General features: G+C 42.8%; 1 protein-coding gene across 10 annotated transcripts in view; it reads left to right on the top strand.

The window, feature by feature from the left end:
• LOC120400293 overlaps positions 1-20,688 on the top strand; it is a 194,409-nt gene that overhangs the window by 18,952 nt on the left and 154,769 nt on the right. The window lies entirely within an intron of this gene.

Here is a 20,688-nt window from a genome sequence, read left to right as displayed (position 1 = left end):
AACAAATTGTCAGTGTCACATGTCAAAATATACCAAGTAAATATCCTTTAAGGTAAGTTCTCAAGAAAACTTTTTTTGATTATCTGTAAATGTCAATTGATGGAATAGTTTCAGTTCGTGTGTATGGTGAAATTGAAGTGTACCATGTTTAATTTTATTTTCTAATCTAACCCTTCCAAGCCTACTTTTTAATCCATTGCAGTAAGACCTTTCTCAGAATACTAGGTTAAGCCTCAAGATATTTTCCAGGATAGCGGAAACCTCGTGGGGTTGGAGGGGGAGGGGGGAGTGATCACTGTCAAGTGATTTAAAAATAATTAACCATGCTGTTAAACAATAATAGAATACCATTTATCTAAATATTTTTGGATGTTTTCTACATTTTTGAATGTATTGATTTCAGTTACAACACAGAATACAAAGTACACTGCTTACTTTATATTTTTGATTACAAATATTTGCATTGTAAAATAAATACTATTTTTAATTCACCTAATACAAGTACTGAAGTTCAACTTTCATGATAGAGAGATTGCACTAACAAATGTAGAATTTTATGTACCAAAAAACCTGCATTTAAAAAAAAAAACCAATGCAAAACTTTAGAGCCTACAATAGTCAGTCCTATTTCTTGTTCAGCCAATCACTCAGACAAACAAGTTTGTTTACATTTGCAGGAGATATGCTGCCCACTTCTTGTTTACGATGTCACCTGAAAGTGAGAACGGGCGTTTGCATGGTACTGTTGTAGCCGGTGTCGCAAGATATTTGTGCCAGATGTGCTAAAGATTCATATGTCCCTTCATGTTTCAACCACCATTCCGGAGGACATGCATCCATGCTGATGATGGATTCCGCTCAATAACAACCAAAAGCAGTGTGGACCGATGCATGTTCATTTTCATCATCTGAGTCAGATGCCACCAGCAGAAGGCTGATTTTCTTTTTTGGTGGTTCGGGTTCTGTAGTTTCTGCATCAGATGTTGGTCTTTTTTAAGACTTCTGAAAGCATGCTCCACACCTAGTCCCTCTCAGATTTTGGAAGGCACTTCAGATTCTTAAACCTTGGGTCGAGTGCTGTAGCTATCTTTAGAAAGCTCACATTGGTACCTTCTTTGTGTTTTGTGAAATCTGTAATGAAAATGTTCATTTTAAGAGCAACATGTGCTGGGTCATCATCTGAGACTCGTATAACATGAAATATATGGCAGAATGCAAGGGAAACAGAGCTGGAGACATACAGTTCTGCCCCAAGGAGTTCAGTCACAAATTTAATTAAGGCATTATTTTTAATGAGCATCATCAGCATGGAATCCTGTCCTCTGGAATGGTGGCCTAAGCATGAAGGGACATATGAATGTTTAACATATCTGGCATGTAAATTACTTGCAATGCTGGTTACAAAAGTCCCATGTGAACTCCTGTTCTCACTTTCTGGTGACATTGTAAATAAGAAGTGGGCAGCATTATCTCCTGTAAATGTAAAACAAACTTGTTTGTCTTAGCGATTGGCTGAACAAGAAGTAGGACTGAGTAGACTTGTAGGCTCTAAATTTTGGCATTGTTTTGTTTTTGAGGGCAGTTATGTAACAGTACAACTTACAAATGGAGATTTTTTTCATGATAGAGATTGCACTACAGTATTTGTATGAGGAGGATTGAAAAATTATTTTTGTTTATCATTTTACAGTGCAAATATTTGTAATAAAAATAAATATAAAGGGAGCAGTGTAGACTTTGTATCGTGTTGTAATTGAAATCAATATATTAGAAAATGTAGAAAAACATCCAAAATATTTAATAAATTACAGTGCAATTAAAACTTGATTGTGGTTAATTTTTTTAATCATGATTAACTAAAAATTATTGCATGATTAACTGATTGATGTGATTAATCGACAGCCTTAAAATATAAATATATATATATATATATATTATATATATATATATATATATATATATATATATATATATATATATATATATATATATATATATACACTTTTCTTGGAGCAAACAATCCTTTACTTCCTCATTTCATATCCTGTGTGGGCTGGACACAGAACAATTACATTTAAAATATATATTCTACTTGTGACAATTATGTTAAAATAGTATTAAGAAATATGTCACACACTTAACTCCAAGGGCTAAAACAATGCAAATTAAAATTAAATTCTAGTGTTCAGCGGGAAAGCCAAGAGCATCTGACTCTCTCTCCGCCCCCCCCCCCCCTCAGCCCCAGATTCTTAGATAAGGAAAGGGAAAACAAACCAAGACACTTTGAGTTTGGAACAGAACTCAGGTGCTTAGGAATCCTATTAAGTAGGAGTACCAGATTACTATAACCAGCACAAATGTAGACTCTAGAAATGCCAGGATCATATCACACGTATGAGAAAATGCCAGGACAATACTTAGCTGATATGCTCTCTGGGACAGAGATCATCTTTGGTATTTTATTTATACACCACCTCGCACAATCTGGTCCAGGATTAGGGCTCATAGACACTACTGTAATACAAATAATGATATGAAATAGCATTGCCTCACAAGGGCAAGAAGACTTTCTCTCCTTCTGTTTTCTGTCATTTGCTAACCTGCAGGTTAGAAGCAATGCTCCGTAGCCGAAGCAATGCTCCGTAGCCTAAGCAATGATACCAGTGTATTAAAATTTGTTATATTTTCATAACTACATACAACTAAAGCTGTGCAGAATGAAGGAGTCAAGTGTCATTAATAAACTGTTCAATGTGTTCAGAACAAGTAATATTAGTTTTTATTTCTCTTTAGGAGCATAATTTTTTAAATAAGGCAACACTGCTTGTGTTTTTTATGGAACACTGCAAAGAGAAGTGGTGGTGACTAGCAATGAAACAGAACCCAAGCCAATGAGCAGCTCTGCTGAAAGGCCACTGTTTTATATACTGCATTCTGTCACTTTTGTAAGAGTGACAGGGCCAGTGCATAGCCCTTTATATTACTACAAGATGTACATAGTTGCCATTTAAGGGACTGTACCTGCAGCAATGACACAACTTGAATGGGGCCAGGATTTCATTAAAATATGAAGTCAATGGCAGAGCTCTGAGTCATCTGAGGTAACTACCTGTGAGTCCTAAGGGTCTAACCAGGTGAGCCCCAAGGCAGGTGTATAGGTTCCTAGTAAAAGCAGCCACTCTTAGTCTACTTAAACTGGCCCTGCCCCTATTCCAGCCACATCCAGTTGCCCAGGTGTCCTGACAATACCTCCTACACGTAGGTTCTGGAACCCCTGGCTTGAAGTGGTTTACAGTTTGGTTCAATGGCTCTCAGCACCCCCACTATACAAATTGTTCCAGCACCCCGCTGCTACTTACTGTGGAAAAGGTCTCTTCATATATTCATGGCATTTAAGGCCAGAAGGAACCATTAGATCATCTAGTCTGATCTCCTGTATATCACAGGCCATTGCATTTAATCCACTTGGCCCTGTTTTGAGTCCCATAATGTGTTTGGCTAAAGCATATCTTCCAGAAAGGCACCTGTGCCGAGTTGGACCCCCATCCTGGGGCACCACCTGCTGTGCTGGGGTCTCACTGAGCCTGCCTTTTCCACCAGCCTGGGTTTCTCCACCCTGTTTTTGCTGTGCTAGGTTCTCAAGCCTTCTCCAGCACACACACAGGTAAGACCACACCTAGCTGCAGAGACAGACTGACATCAGCTCTGTGTGGGAAGACTTAGCTAGGAGAATGGCCAGCTCTCACGTGCACACCTCCTTTGGGGTGTAAACCCAAAACAATATTGTCTTGTGCTGTATAGAAAGATCTCCATAGTGCAAGCTCATAAAAATCGCTCCCTCCCTGAAGGTGGAGAGAGAGATGCACAGCTTTTTGCCCCCTCCCCAGGTATAAATTCACAAACTGGGTTTTGAAATAAACTTATTTCTCATTCATTAACTACAAAAGGTAAATTTTAAGTGACTATAAGGGACAGCAAACAGAATAAAACAGACAAACTAAGCTTAATACACTCAAACAGGTTACAAAATATAATTTCTTACCCTTAGTGGTGTTTTAGGCAAGCTGCAGAGTTTTTGTAGCTTAGAGTTCCAGTTATTGCTCTTTATAGACTGGACTCCTGTCTCAACCTGGACTCAACCCTGCCTTTTGCTTCAGGTGTTTTTAGCAGTCTTCTTTCCTGAGCAGGTAGACAATGGAGGAAAGTCCTGAATGCCTTCCTTCCCAGCCTTAGGGAGAATTTATATTTGGTAAGATGCCTTTGTTTACAGTGGGGAAAAATACCAGCAGTGTCTAAGGTGGTATTTTGTACCAGGTGACCTTAGCAGCTGACCTTGCAGTGGCAAAGCAACCACAAAACAAGGTTTATTTGCAATGTCCACAGGAAGGAACTCCAGGGAAGATGGGCAATCCAGATCTTCAAAGACTCATTGTCTTTTCCTAATGGCCCTTTAAGGGTGATTGCTTACTGTCTGGTGGGCGTTTCCCAAATGACACACACAGTTGTAGCTGTTGCATAGACAATATTCCTAACTTCAGATACAGAAATATACATGCATACAAATTGGATAAACCCATTCAGTAAATTATAACCTTTCTAATAATACCTCACATGATCCATCTTGCATAAAACATTTTAATTATGCCATATTCATATAACAATATTTTTATGAAGGATATGGGGTATAACATCACAGCATCCAGTCTTAATCTGAGTGCTGAGAGATGATGAATCAACCACTTCGCTTGGTAGTTGACTCCCAGGATTAATCACCCTCCCTGTTTTAAAAACATGCCTTATTTCTAGTTTGAATTTGTCTGGCTTCAGCTGTCATGCTTTGGTTCTTGTTATGCCTTTCTTCACTAGATTAAAGAGTCATTTAAAATTTTCTCCCTGTGAAGGTAGTTGGCCACTATAATCAAAATCAGTCTGGTTTTTGATACTTTAAGCACTATAAAGTGGGTGCACAACTGGTCGGAAAAGTAGTAGTGATCAATGGTTCACAATTAAGCTGAAAGGGCATACTGAGTGGGGTCCCACAGAGATCTGTCTTGGGTCCAGTTCTATTCAGTATCTTGGTAAGTGATTTGGATAATGGTGTAGAAAGTACACTTACAGTTTGTGGAGGGTACCAAGTTGTGAGGTGTTGCAAATGCTTTAGAGGACAGGATTAGAATTCAAAATGATTGTGACAAACTGGAGAAATGGTCTGAAATAAATAGGATGAAATTCAAGAAGGACAGATGCAAAGTACCTAACTTAAGAAGGAAAAATCAATTGCATATGTACAAAATGAGAAATCGCTGCCTAGGAAGGAGTACTTCAGAAAAGGATTGGGGGGGGGGTATAGTGGAACACAAACTAAATATGAGCCAACAATGTAATACATCCCAGAATATTGTTTGCAACAGTATTAGCGGGAGTGTTGTAAGCAAGAAACCAGTAATTCTTCCCCTCTACTCAGAACTGATAGGGCCTCAGCTGGAGAATTGTATCCAGTTCTAGGCACCACATTTTGGAGAAAGTCCAGAGGAGTCCAGCAAAAGTGATTAAAGGTCTAGCAAACATGACCTATGAGGAAAGATTGAAAAAACTTCATTTGTTTCATCTGGAGAAGAGAAGACTGAAGTGGGACGTAACAGTCTTCAAGTGCGTTCAAGGTTGTTATAAAGAGGAGTGTGATCTCCTTATCCAGGGAGGACAGGACACAAAGTAATGGGCTTAAATTACAGCTAGGGAGATTTAAGATAGGCATTAGGAAAAACTTCCTAATTGTAAGGTGGTTAAGCACTGGAACAAATTAACTATGGAGATTGTGGAATCTCTGTCATTGAAGGTTTTTAAGAACAAGTTTAAAAAAAAAACACTTGTCAGGGATGGTAGATAAAACTTAGTCTTGCCTCAGTGCAGCAGACTGTACTACATGATCTACTAAGGTTCCTGTTCTATAATTCTATGCTATTGTAAGAGTTTTTTCCCTACAGTATATTTTAGTGCAGTGTATTTTTACTTCCTTTAGGGACCCTATACATGAGCTTATAGATTTCACTGTCAGCACTTTCATGAGAGATTCAGCCAGAAACCCCAAGAAAGAGTGTAGTTGTTACTAGTCGTCATGATGCATTTGGCAAAACATAATGCTGTGTGGGGGAGGGATAGCTCAGTGGTTTGAGCACTGGCCTGCTAAACCCAGGGTTGTGAGTTCAATCCTTGAGGGGGGCTGTTTAGGGATCTGGGGCAAAAATCAGTACTTAGTCTTGCTAGTGAAGGCAGGCGGCTAGAGTCAATGACCTTTTGGGGTCCCTTCCAGCTCTATGAGATAGGTATATATTTTATGGGAAGGTTGCTGGGAAGTAGAATTGGGGACTTAGTTTGTAAGGGATCATTTCCCCCCCCCCCCAAATTTGCCACTTTTTTTAGAGAATTGCCCATGAGCAAATTCTTATGTTCTCCAATTTCGTTATTGTACAAAATTCTAGGTCTGTAGTTTTTTGTAAGTATTCAAAAATTTTAACTGTTTTGTAATGTTTGATGGGATGCACACAATACGTGGTATGTTTCTGTCTCCTCACTGGATGAGGAGAATAAGGTTTCTGCTGCAAATATTTGTGTTATGATTTCAGAATTTACTTTTCTAAATATTTTCTTAATGTTCTGTTTCACAAATATCCCATGTTTGTTGGATATTTGTGGAAAGTCCACAGAAGTTGTCAGTCAAAATGTTTATTTAAAAGTCTGAAATGTGCGCGTCCAGCTTGACTAGAAAGCTACTTAAATCAAAGTGCTGAGACTTGGTGGTTAGATACGTAATTGCAAACACGTTCACACTTCAGACATGGAAGCACTAACTAAATTCCCAAAATCCTGGCTAAGCATGTACTGGACTCCATGTAAAACCTGGGAAGGATTCTCTGAGATCATAGTGTTTCTGGGTGTATTTTGTTCAGGAATTTGAAGAGGGGAATCCTCAGAGAGCAACCAAAAAAGCTGTAACAGTTTATAATGTTGTCTGAGGTATGTTGCATTGGACAAAATGTAGCCCATGTGGAAGGGAAACAAGACAGGATCTGAGGCTAACTGACCACATAAAAATGTACACAGTTATATAAAATGTAGAAATGTAGAAATTTCTATGTGCAACTTGTGTTATGAGTGTTTTTTCTTTTAATTCCCCGAAGATGAAACATTTTCAATAATATAACTAACGATACCAATGAGAGGCTTGTATTTGATTGTCAGCCATTGAGGAGAAATGGGAAACAATCATGAAATCAACAACTTCACCTTCTGCACAGAAGTCTCTCGAAAATGTGTAGGAAAACATGACCTGCTCGCTCTTTCATTAAAGGTGGATTTGCTAAAATACCTCTGATGCAGATATCCATGCCCCACTGGACGCCGACTGCACCTGCTCTTACTTCTGTGGTAGGATAGAATGTGTTTGCTGGAATTAGATCAGATTAGGCCTCTTTTCTGTCATGGTCCTGTCACTCACTGTACATGAGCAAATTCCCCCCTGTGAGCTTATTTTAGCAAAAGAGCCTCTGTACTTCATTGCACTAAGCCAGACTTTAGTCTTTCTTTTTCTATCAAAGGCCAAGGTTACCTTTCTCTCATGCACAATTTTGACTGGCTTCTTTGGGATTTGGCATGTGTCCAAACTCTCTAATCATTGCAAAAGAGTAGAAGTATCTAAATCTCAGACCTGGGTTAGCTAGGGATTTTACAATTGAATTCTTCTTTTATTTGTATGACATTTCCAAGAAACACTTTTTAATATATTTTTTCAGCATAGCTGTCAGTTTTCATGGCTGAAAACTATTTGGAAACTGGAGAATAGTAATAGCAGAGTTGTTTTTAAAGGAATCACCCTACACCCTTCTAGGCCAAACCCTTTTATTAAAGTTTTAAGAAAATCCTCCCTGTCTCATACATTCCAGTTGAGTCTATTAGCTTTGCAGGTTTTGATAATCTAGCAGGTATAAGCACTTCTCACATTAAATGTAGTGTTGACAAAGGAAATTGACTAGCAAAGAATTCATTAACTGGGGATTATTCTGAAACCTTTTCCCAGAATCACCAATAAATAGTCCAATCCAAAATTTGGCTTCAAATTCAAGTGCAACTAATATTTGGTTTTATTGTTTGTAGCTTTTTTTGTCTTAACAATATACAGTATTATATCATCTGTACTGTCTCAATTGTTTCCATGGGGGGGTGGGGGAAATCTGTGTAAGGAGATCTAGGTATGAAAGACTTCAGTTTACTACTTTGCAATGTGTTCCAACAATGGGGGGGGACCCTCCAGTGTGAATTCAGTTGTCCTTTAGAAAAAGATTCTTTATCTACAACTTTGCCATCATGGCAAAATTGTAATCTGCAAAGTGTTGCCAAAAGAAAAGAACACTATGCAATAAGGACTTGGTCCTGGGTTCTGAGTACCCACAGTTCCCACTGACTTGTGTTGGAGTTCATGGCACTTCTCAGTAATGGGACTGGGCTGATTACAGTAATATATAGAGATGGATTGAGCTGAGAAATTTGGATCTAACTTTGAGTTTTGGATTAGGGAGCTTTTGTTTGGGTCCATTACACAGACAGGGACCAATTGAGAACAGGGATCCAGATACATACTTCTCTAAAATTCAGGGGAGTTCAGATCTAGAGTGAAATCCTACCTCCATTGAAGTCAATGGGAGTTTTCCTATTGACTCCAGTGGTGCCAGGATTTCACCCCCTGGATTTTCAGTTTGGGTCCCACATGGGGCACATTAAATGAATTAAAAACTCCATGAAATGCTAGGTCTCAAAACCTTAATTGTAAATGGAGAATCATTATCAAGGAGGTATGTTGACCGGTCACACGGGGATTGTTTCATGGTCCTGTGCTAATTAACATTTTATCAATGACCTGGAAGAAAACATAAAATCATCACTGATGTTTGCAGATGACCAAACTGGGGGAGTGGTAAATAATGAAGAGGACAGATCACTAATTCAGAGTGATCTGGATCTCTTGGAAAACAAGGCGCAAGCAAACTATGCGTTTTCATGTAGCTAAATGTTTACATCTAGGAACAAAGAACGTAAACTCTACCTGTCTAAACAGCATGGTGGACTCTATCCTTGGAAGCAATGCTTTGGAAAAAGATTTGGGGTTATGATGGATAATCAGATGAACATGAGCTCCCAGTGAGATGCTATGGCCAAAAGAGCTAATGTGATTTGGGGCTGCATAAATGGGACTCTCAAATAGGAGTAGAGGTTACTTTACCTCTGTTTGGCATTGGTATGACCATTGCTGTAATGTGTCCAGTTCTGGTGCATCCACAATTCAAAGAGGATATTGATAAATTGGAGAGGATTCAGAGAAGAACCTCAAGAATGATAAAGGATTGGAAAATATGCCTTTATAGTGATAGACTCAAAGAGCTCAATCTATTTGGCCGAACAAAGAGAAAATTAAAGGGTGACTTGATTAGTCTATAATTATCTACATGGGGAACAAATACTTTGATAATGGCTCTTCAATATAGCAGAGAAAGGTATAAAGCATAATGCAATGGCTGAAGGTTGAAGACAGACAAATTCAGAATGGAAATAACGTGTAAGTTTTTGACAGTTGGGGTAATTAACCATTGGAACAATGTACCAAGTGTCATGGTGGATTCTCCATCACTGGCAATTTTTATGTTTTATGGAAGTTCTATGGCCTGTGTTATACAGGAGGTCAGACTAGATGCTGAACATCAAGGTTCTTTCTAGCCTGGGAATAAGACTTTAAAAAAAAGTCAAGCATTCAGTATACTTCAAAGAAACCGGTTTGTTGCAAGATTAACCATTCCTTAAGAAGGTGCAGAAGCCTAGTAAATTATCCTATGTGATGTGTTAAGGAAGCATCTGGTACAATCTGTCATATTTTTTTTTCTAACTTTCATTGCCAAGGGTGCAACTGAATTTACAACAACTGTTTCTTCTTGAGCCAAGAGAGGCCAGTGTTAGTCTCATCACCAGTTAACTTGTATATTCCTTTTTGTTAAATTTTACTGACACCTATTTTTATATTGTTTCTGAGAAAGAAATTGAAATTATGGATTACCTGATAGAAATTATGGAGACATACTGGGCTTTGATCCTGAAACCACTCTGTGGACTCCTATGCCTGCATCAGTGGAGCTCCATGCTGCTGCAGGCATCCAACCATGTGGGGCAGCTTTTGAGAGTTTGTACCAGCTACTATGGCCCCAAGATGTTGAAGAACAATTCACTGCTTGAGTGACCACCATCTGTCATGGAAACCGTGAAATAAAGGGTTTAGTCATCCACTCTTTTGTGATACTAGGCTTGATCCTGTGCTTCTAACTCAAAGCTCCCTTGTTAAAATAAAGTTCAAATAGATCCGCAAGCATGAATACCAGATTCCAGTTCTTATATACAGTACATCTGTTAGCCAGAAAGATCTGATTACTCAAGATACACATTTTAGCATAAAGCTGAGTTCCTCTTATCTCCCCATGGAACAACATGCAGACTTTGAAGGGAGACTAGAGGAAGGGGCGGCTCTAGCCATTTTGCCGCCCCGAGCATGGCGGCACACGCTCTGCTGGTTGCCGGTCCCGCGGCTCCGGTGGACCTCCCGCAGACGTGCCTGCGGATGCTCCACCGAAGCCGCGGGACCAGTGGACCCTCCACAGGCACGCCTGCGGGAGGTCCACCAGAGCCACCTGCCGCCCTCCCGGCGACTGGTAGAGCGCCCCCTATGGCATGCCGCCCCAAGCACGCGCTTGGCGTGCTGGGGCCTGGAGCCACCCCTGACTAGAGGCCTGATCCCAAGTCCATTTAAGTCAATGGGAGTCTCTCCAATGACTTCGGTGGGCTTTGTATCATGCCATAGGCATTTTTGAAAAATCTCATCCTAGGGGCCTAAGGGATTTGGATGCTTAGCTCCTATTAGAATTAATGGAAACTGCATTTAAATTCCTTAGGTAACTGAAAATCTTAGCCCTAAGTACTGCATAAACAGCTAAACTAACTCAGTGCACCTTCATTGCTTACATGTAGTTGAAAAAATATTACATTCAAGTCTTTCATTCAAACATGAAATCTATTCCATTTCATTAGAGCTCCCACGATTATCACTGTTTACTGGTTGAGAGAAACCAGATATTTTCCCAAGTATGTGCACTGTGAATTCAATTAGTATTTATAATATATTTTTAATCTCTGACAAACATCTTTTGGGGGAGGAAAGAACAGGACTTCAAGAGCTTATGTCAGATACTTTAAAAATACAGAGTTTGACTACTGTCACTTCAGCTTTCCTTAATTGTTTTAAAGTAAACAATGAAATGCTTTAGAAAAATAATAAACAGCCCTTCTGTCAACAGAGAGCTTCATTTTCTCCTCCAGATTAGGGTGGTCTGAAGCTATCAGCAGCTGACCTGACAGAGTAAATCTGAAACAAATTGCTGTTACTATAATCCTCCTTTGGCATGAGGTGCTGGATAGGAGAGAAGTCTACTAGTATTGCATAACTAAATTGGTTTGGCTCATGATACATTAGCTTGCATTGAAACGTAATGGTTTGAACAATGTATTATCTAGTTTTATATTTGAATATCTATCAATATGTTTAGGTCAGTGGTTCTTAAACTATTTATCATTGTGGGCCTCATCCACACAATATATATACTACCTGTATGGCCCTGAGGATGTCCCATGGGCCGTAGCTGTGTGCTGATTGACCATAAGTGGCCTGCACGTTGAGAACCACTGGTTTATGATGTAATCCTTTGCCCCCATACTGAACACAACTGGGGGCCAGGGCTGCCCTGTGCTCCCATCAAACTGGAATGCCCTATACCCTGTAAAACAAGGATCCATGGTTTTAGACTTTTTTTTTTTTTTTAAATGAGGCTCATGATGTGGCTCTTTATTTTCCTTGAAGATCTATTATTTTTGGCTAGGACTGGAAGTGGAAACTTCAGATACCTTTGGAAAATATTGGTCATGGTAATGGGCTGCCAACATTGAAAGGAGGAACATGATCGATTCTTGTTTTAAGTCTTATGTGCTCTTATTAGGTTCACCACTAACCACTGCAGTGACTGATAAAACCTAAATAGCACACACATATGGATAGAACTCCTGCCGGGTGGGGAAGGGGGGCAAATACTCTAGCGTGTTTTTTACAATGAAGAGGAAATGCAGAACTTCTGTCTTTTTACCCCGAGAGCTCTATTTATTTAAAAGTGAAAGGGCCACATCCCAATCCTCATTCTGGCAGTGCAAATTGGACCAAAACTTGGCATTTAACCCATTAGTTGGTGAATCTCCAGGTGGGGTAGAGTCAACCCCCACCTCCAAACTCAACAGGAAAAGTGTGCCCAGGAGAAAGGGGCAGAGCACTACTTCACTCCAGTAATCCCCATCTTCCAGATCAGCAACTTCGGCATCATTGCAGACAGCACAATTTAGAACAGGGGTAGGCAACCTATGGCACGGGTGCCGAAGGTGGCATGCGAGCTGATTTTCAGTGGCACTCACACTGCTTGAGTTCTGGCCACCGATCTGGGCATCTCTGCATTTTATTTTAATTTTAAATGAAGCTTCTTAAACACTTAAAAACCTTAATTACTTTAAATACAATGATATTTTAGTTATATATTATAGACAGACATATATAAAGAGACTTTCTAAAAACATTAAAATGTATTACTGGCACGCAAAACCTTAAATTAGAATGAATAAATGAAGACTCGGCACACCGCTTCCGAAAGGTTGCTGACCCCTGACTTAGAACAACTTAAGGTCCCAGAAAGCAATTTAGAGCAGCCTCATCACAGAGCTGTGATTCTGGATCTATCACCACATTTGTAGCCCCTTACCCCTGGAGGTGGACTGGGTGTAGAAGAGCTGGTCTCTAGGAACTGGCTCAATAGCATGCAACCCCCCAATTTTGTTTTACTAAGAGTTTATTAAGGAAAGTAGATGTGAAGAAGAATTTTAATGTGCTCAATTTGGTGACAGCATAATTTGTTCTCTTATGCTAAGCAAGTATTAAATTGTTTTTCAAAGCCTCACCTAAAGGAAGGGCCTAACGTTCTGATGCACCATATACTTGACAAAATGATGTATGCAATATGATCTACAAAATGAATTAATTTAGCAGATTTGGTTTTGTTTTTATTCTCATAGGAGAAAAAGTGATGAGCCAGAGGACATTACCCTCTCATATGCCTGGATAATCTCAAAAATACCTATTAGAATTAAAATAGTGATACCTCCCCACCCCACCCCAAAAAAGACTCTAATTAAAATCCTAATTGCATCAAAGGAAGAACATAAAAAATTCCTTATAAGAATTCAGGTTTGCCATTAAAAAAAATAAAAAATAAAAAAATGTAAGTCCAGCACAAGAATAACAAGTATGTTTTATATTAAGGTTTCAACAGCTAGCTAATGTAATATTTCTTGAAGTTTCAACCCTCATACAGCTATTTCCGCATAAGAAATATCTTATGTCTCACAGACAGGTAAATAATGTTAAGAAGCTCTCCATTATGACGAGTGATTAATTAGAGAGGCTCAGGGATTTGGCAAATCATGGATCTCATTAAGTGTGCTAGAATGCACTGAGAAGAGAATATTGAGGGAACTATGGCTCCAATGTGATTAGACCAGTGGTGGGCAACCTCTTTCTAACTTGTGAACATCCTTCCTAAATTGGAGTGCCCAGAACTGGAGACAGTACTCCAGCTGGGGCCTCACCAGTGCTGAGTAGAGCGATACAGTTACCTTCTGTGTCTTACATACAACACTTCTGTTAATCCACTCCAAAATCATATTAGCCTTTTTTGCAGCTGCAGCACATTGAATGAGTTATCAATCTGTGATCCATTATAACCCCCAGTTCTTCTATGGGTAGTGTCCCTATGGGTGTTCTGTTGTAGGTGTGTCTATGTCCCTGCGCTGCTGATTGGAGAACTTTGGTAACAGTGTCCATTCAGCTAACGCATGCGCTGCTCCTCACATGCCATGAGGTTAGCTAGCATGCATGGGCGAACCCTCCTCAGTTCCTTCTCAGCAGCCCCTAGCTAGAGCCAGAGCTATAGCTGTCAGTTCACAGATAGTTAACTCTTCTAGAATTGCTAATTTGTAGTTTCCCTTGAAGCCTCTTTCTTTTCTTCATTTGCATTTTATTTTGGCCATTGTCTTAAAAATGGAGGGAGGGGGGAAGAGAGAGAGAGAAAAAGTGAAGGCCTTTGTCTTTTGCCAACCTCTGTGCAGGGGTATGGCCAGGTCCCCAAGCTTCAAAAAGTGCCTCAGTTGCAAGGAATCTATCCCAGTGACTGATGGACACTTGCAGTGCGTTGGTTGCCTTGGAGAGAAACACGTTCCACAGAAGTGTGGCCTGTGTCAGCAACTGAAGCCCAGATCCAGGAAAGACAGAGAACTGTTACTTACACTCCTACTCATGGAGTCAACCCTTCAACCTCCTGAGTCCCGGGAGATGCCTATGAGCTACTCATGGAAGAACTCTAAGAAAATGTCTGAGAGTCCTCGTAGCAAGCCCTGATTGATCCAAAAATGATCTCTGGTTCAATCAGTATCATTGGTACTGATTGCACCAAAGCCATCTAAATCTTGTACCCGGGACACACATGGCACTAGCATGGGTGGCAAGTTTGTAAAAATTTTGGTGGGGCCCAGAACCCGCCCCAACTCCACCCCCACCTGCCTAAGGCTCTGGGAGGGGGCTCAGCGGGGGAGGTCTGGGGTGCAGATCCTGGGCTGGGGATTAGGGTGCAGGAAGGGTGCTGGGTGCAGGCTCTGGGCTGGGGCAGGGGGTGGGTGTGCAGGAGGGGGTGAAGGGTGCAGGCTTTGGGATGGAGTTTGGGGTTGGGAAGGGGGAGGGAGTTTGGGGATAGGAGGGAGTGCAGGGTGAGGACTGTGGGGCTGAGGATGAGGGGTACATGATGCAGGAGGGGGCTCAGGGCTAGGGAAGAGGGTTGGGCTGTGGGGTGAGGGCTGTGGATGAGGGGTTCATGATGCGAGGGGACTCAGGGCTAGGGAAGAGGGTTGGGCTGTGGGTGAGGGCTGTGGATGAGGGGTTCATGATGCAGGAGGGGGCTCAGGGCTAGGGCAGAGGTTTGGAGTGTGGGGTGAGGACTGTGGATGAGGGGTTCATGATGTGGGGGTGCTCAGGGCTGGGGCTGAGGATTAGGGTGCAGGGGGAATGAGGGCTCTGGCTGGGGCTGAGGGTTTGGGGTTGGAGAGGCTCAGGGTAAGGGCAGCCTGCCTTGCCAGTACTGGCGGAGGGCAGGCACTAGGACCCTGCGGCAGCAGACAGCAAATCTGCTGGGAGCCCTCCGGGCAGCGCTGCGTTCTGTCAGGCAGGGACGCAACACAACGTGGCGGAGGGGGGGGAACACGCGGAGGAGGGGTGGCAGGCGGGGGCTGGGACCTGCTCCAGGCAGGGTCGCGGTGGCGGGGGGAGACCTGCGGTGGCCGGGGCCGATCCAGGCAGGACCGGGGGGCGGGAAGAGACCCAGCTCCAACTATTGCTGGAGCAGGGCGCCCAGCCCTGAATATTGCTGGGGCCCGGGCCCCACACAAATATATAACCTGCCGCCCATGGGCACCAGCAATAGCTAGTCAGGTTGCCTAATGACCCAATGGGCACAGGCAAGAAAGCACCAGTACTGTTGGCACACACAAGACCTGTCCCGGGGAAGGCTCCATCTGTAAGGACACAGACATCAGTATTGTCTGCAGGACGTCAGGCACTGACAGACCTTGCTATCAGGTCCACATCCAACCCTGTCAGTATAGGCCTCTTGGCACTGACAACAACTGCCAGTACCAACACCTTCTACACCTGCAGACTTCCAGTGTGAAATGGCTCTTTCAGTGTCTGATGCATTGAACTCGCCTCTGCTCAATACCGGGCACTGGTACCACATTCACCCAGAGGCCTTGACTCACTGACTTCTGCTGCACAGTGCCCTTTTCGTTGTCATAGTCAGAAAGTGAATATGGGGACATGGTTTCCCACCACTCCTCTCACCAGCAATATGAGGCCCAGTTTCACTATGGACATCAGGCATATTTGTCCTCCTCGTCCACAGCCTCCCTCCCTGGTTTGGTCAGCTGTGGTACCAACCACCAGGTCCCTTCCCTTAACAATGGCCATACTGGGATCCTTGACAGGCTCAAAGACAACAGGCCTCCCCTTACCGTTAGTGTGACACACCCTCCTTCAGCTGCTGACTCAAGGGCTTCTGAACCCCCTGAGCAAGGGAGGAACTGGAGGCTGAAGTTGAGAATGCAGTTACTTCTCAAGCCCACTTTCCAAGAGGCAAAGGCTTCTCGTCTCACCGTCGCCAGATGACAGTGATGTCCCCATCACCATCTATGGCAGATGATCTGGATCTGGGACAGAGGGTAGCTGAAGCTTTACAAATACCACTGCAGGAGATGACCGAGTCACACCACAGGCTGGTGGACATTTTACATATTCCACCACATCCAGAGTGGTCCTCCCTATTAATGAGGCACTCCTGGACCCTGCCAAAGTCATATGGCAGACCCCCACTTCAGTCCCACCAATGTGCAAGTGAGCTGACAAGAAATATTATGTGCCAGCAAAAGACATGGAGTTCCTCTTCTCCCACACACCTCCCAATTCAATCACTGTGGATGCAGTCAATTCACTGGACAACCAACACCAGTTTAAATCCACTCCTTATGACTGGGACTGGAAGCACCTTTTTGGCAGGAAATCATCCTTCTCGGCTACCCTCCAGTTCCGCAATGCAAACTATCAAGCTTTAATCATAAAATACGACTATCAGAACTACGCAAAATTTGATTTTTATTGAGAAACTTCCTGATTCTCATAAGGAGCAATTCTAGGCCTCAGTCAATGAAGGCCAGCTGGTGACTAAGACATCTCTCCAGTCTGCACTTGATGCAGCTGACATGGTGGCATGTCTGATCTCAACTGCCATTGTGATGAGATGGCTTCATCTATCCAGCTTCCCAAAAGAGGTCCAAATGATGGTAGAGGACCTCCATTTTGAAAGGACAAAGCTATTTTCTGAGAAGACTGACGCCTCTCTCCACATGTTAAAAGATTCCAGGGCCACTATTTGATCCCTTGGGATCTACACACCTTGATACAAAAAGTATAGCCCTCAGCCACCACTCAAGCCTCGCTCATCTCAATATTAATCACAGAGATTATATGAACGCCAGAGGAAGAAAACCAGGTTCCGCAGATGGAAAACGTTGGGCTCTCAGCCCACTTCCTCTCCATCCTCCACCTCAAAGAGGCAGTTTTGATGAGTTGGTTGAGGTGCCCATAGAACATTCTCTTCATCGTTATCTCATGCTGGAAAACATCACCCATCCCATTTGGAGATCTCATCCTGTTCCACAGCACCTTGGGACAGATAACATTTGACAAATGGGTGCCAGAGATCATCTGAGATGTGTACTCCATTCATTTCACCACCTTTCCCCGTCCCTCTTCAGGGACCCTTCTAACGAGAGCCTGCTACATCAGGAGATAAACCATGTCCTCAGCATAGAAGCCATAGAGCCAGTGCTCACACATCTAAGAGGCAAAGGCTTCTACTCTCATTAGTTCCTGATACTGAAGAAAAAAGGGGGTTGGAGACCCATACTGGACCTCAGAGCACTCAACAAATTTATCAAGGTTCAGAAGTTCAAGATGGTCATTTTATCAATTATTCCAGCATTAGATAAAGGAGATTGCATCTTGAAGGTTGAGGACCAAGGACCATACTTCCATATTTCGATTTTACCAAGTCACAGATGTTACCTCAGGTTCACACTAGGCCAAGACCAGTACAGAGTACTCCCTTTAGGCCTCTCATTGGCCCCCAGAGTATTCACCAAGGTCCTCTCAGTAGTGGCAGCCCACTTACACTCTCAGGGCATCATGATTTATCCTTACCTGGACAATTGCCTTCTCGGGGCATGTTCCTTTGCTGAAGCCCAGTGAGTCACCCAGACCACACTGGACCTGTTCCAGAATCTGGGCCTACAAATTAATGTACAAAAATCAACATGAACATCAGTACGGAGGTTAGAATTCATAGGAACCGACCTCCGCTCCATCCAGGTGAGGTTAGTCCTCTCACAACAGATTTCAGTCTTTTCATACTGTTAAAGACAGTGCAATCCAGTGCCCAAATTTCAGCCAGACACTGCCTCCAGCTTCTGGGGCATATGGCCGCAGGTACATTGGTTATAGCTCATGCCAGACTACTCATGAGATGCCTCCAAGCATGGTTCAGTTCCATTTACAGGCTGAACAGAGACAACATAAACTACTATTGATGCCCACCGAGATCAAGCAATCCTTGGGATTCCCGTACAGACATTTATTAGGTCCTTCCACCAATCCATCTGTTCAGTCTTCTTCCCTATCATTACTCCTGACCACCAACACATCCTTCATAGGCTGAGTGCATCTCAATGGTCTCACCGGGCAAGGCAAATGGTCACCATCCGAGACATGCCTTCACATCAACCTGCTCAAACTCAGAGCAGTCAAATGTGTTCACTTACTTTCGTTTATCAAAGACACGTACACAAATGTCATGATGGACAATATGGCCTGCATGTTCTACATAAACTGACAGGGAGGTGCCAGGTCATCCTCGCTGTGCATAAAAGCACTAAAGCTATGGAACTGGTGCCTTTCCCGCAACATCATAATATCAGCGGCCTACTTACTGGAAGTATACAACATGACAGTGGACAGTCTCAGCCACAAATTCCCACATGACCACAAATGAGAAATACATTAGATAGTTCTACATCACATATTTCAACAATGGGTACTCCGGGGGGAATTCTGTGACAAAGAAATAAAAATTCTGCACATATTTGAAAATTCTGCATATGTTACTTGTCTAAATAACACACTATAATCATGCCAGTTTTAATTATTTTGATAATTTATTTCAAATTGGCAGCAAGTTTGTCTATAACAATACAGACCAAAAGCAGATTCTAGAAATATATATATATGTGTGTGTGTGTGTGTGTGTATTTTTGACAAATAGATTTCTTACAAGCAGGGGCGGCTCTACAAAGTAGGCTGCCCCCAGCGCGCAGCGGCCGCCGCCGCCTCTCAGTCCTCAGGTCCCCGCGGTCCCCCTCTTCCCGCGGCCTGGGGGGGGGGGGGAGCGGGCTCGGGTGGAGCTCCGCATGCCCGCGGCCAGCTCGGGGGGGCCGGAAAGCGGGGCCGCAGGGACCCGCCGCGCGCAGCACCGGTCGTCCCCGCCCTCCGGGGACTGGGGCCGGCATGCCGGCGCGGCCGCCCAGCCCACCCACCGCCCTCCCCCCCCCCCCCCCCAGGATGCCGCGCGGCGCTAGGGCCACCCCCCCTGCCCGCTTACAAGGCATATTAAAGAACTTTGAGTAATTCATTTAAATTACAATACAGAACTGTATTTCCTGCACCTGTCAGAAGCAGTGCGAAGGCTTGGGGGAGTCAGGGGTATCGGTGGAGCTGAGGGAGAAGTAAGGAGCCTAGGAGTGAACCTGGAGGGTGTGGGTGGGAAAAGGTGGTTTGGTTTGTGGTTTTTATTTTATTTATTTTTTGTTGGGGGGGGGATTGTTAGGGAGTTGGGAAGCCTCTCCCATGCAGACCCCAAACCTCTCCCATGCAGTCAGGCACATTTGTCACTAATTCATCCCTGTTGATCAACACCAGATCCAAAATGGATGATCCCCCTAGTTGTTTCCTCCAATTTTCTGAATCAGAAAGTTGTCCCTTACACATGTTAAGAATGTGCAGGAGTTAGGTTTTGCTGCAATAGTTTTCCAAGAGATATCAGGGAAGTTAAAAATCCCCTGTTAATACTAGCTCATGTGTGTTAGCTAATCTCGTTACCTGCTGGAAGAGTGCCTCATCCACTTCCTCTTCTTGATTTGGTGGTCTATGATAAACCCTCACCATAACATCACTATTTATTCTTTTCCCTTTTCATCCTTACCCAAAGACTCTCAGTATGTCTACCGCTCACTTCCCCTTGGACCTCAGAGCAAGTGTTTATGTTCTTGATGTACAGCTTCCTCCTTTTTTCCTATCCTTCCAGAACAAGCTATATCACTTGGTGATGGTACTCCAGTCATGGGAGTTATCCCACCAACTCTCTAATGTCAATCTGGTCATTTTTTCATCTCTCATGACTTCCAGTTCATCCTGCTTGTTCCCCATACTCCTCGCATTGGTGTACAGACCTCGAAGATACTTTGCAGACTACCTTGTTATGTTTCTTCTTACCTCTTTAATGCAGTGGTGGTTTCTAGCTGCTTCTCCAGAATTTAGCCCCATCTCTTTGACTTCATTACTTGAGCCTGCTTTCACATTGGCTGGATTTTTGTCGCCATCTGCCATATTTTAAAGCTCTTCTTATCAGGTTATCCAGATGATGTCCAAAGATGTTCTTCCCAGTATTTTGATAGATGGAGCCCATCCCAGTACAGTAATCCTCTTTCCTTGTTGTCAAAGATTCCAAAACCCTCTCACACACACCATCTCAATAAGAACTCATTTACTTTCACGATCTGATGATCCTTGTCCGGGCCTTTTCCTTCAACAGGGAGGATGGAAAGAAGAAGAAATGAAATAGGTACATCTCCAAT

Source organism: Mauremys reevesii, linkage group 3 (assembly GCF_016161935.1).
Source record: "Mauremys reevesii isolate NIE-2019 linkage group 3, ASM1616193v1, whole genome shotgun sequence".
In the NCBI taxonomy this organism is placed as follows: Eukaryota; Metazoa; Chordata; order Testudines; family Geoemydidae; genus Mauremys; species Mauremys reevesii.
This window is presented reverse-complemented; position numbering and strand designations above follow the sequence as displayed.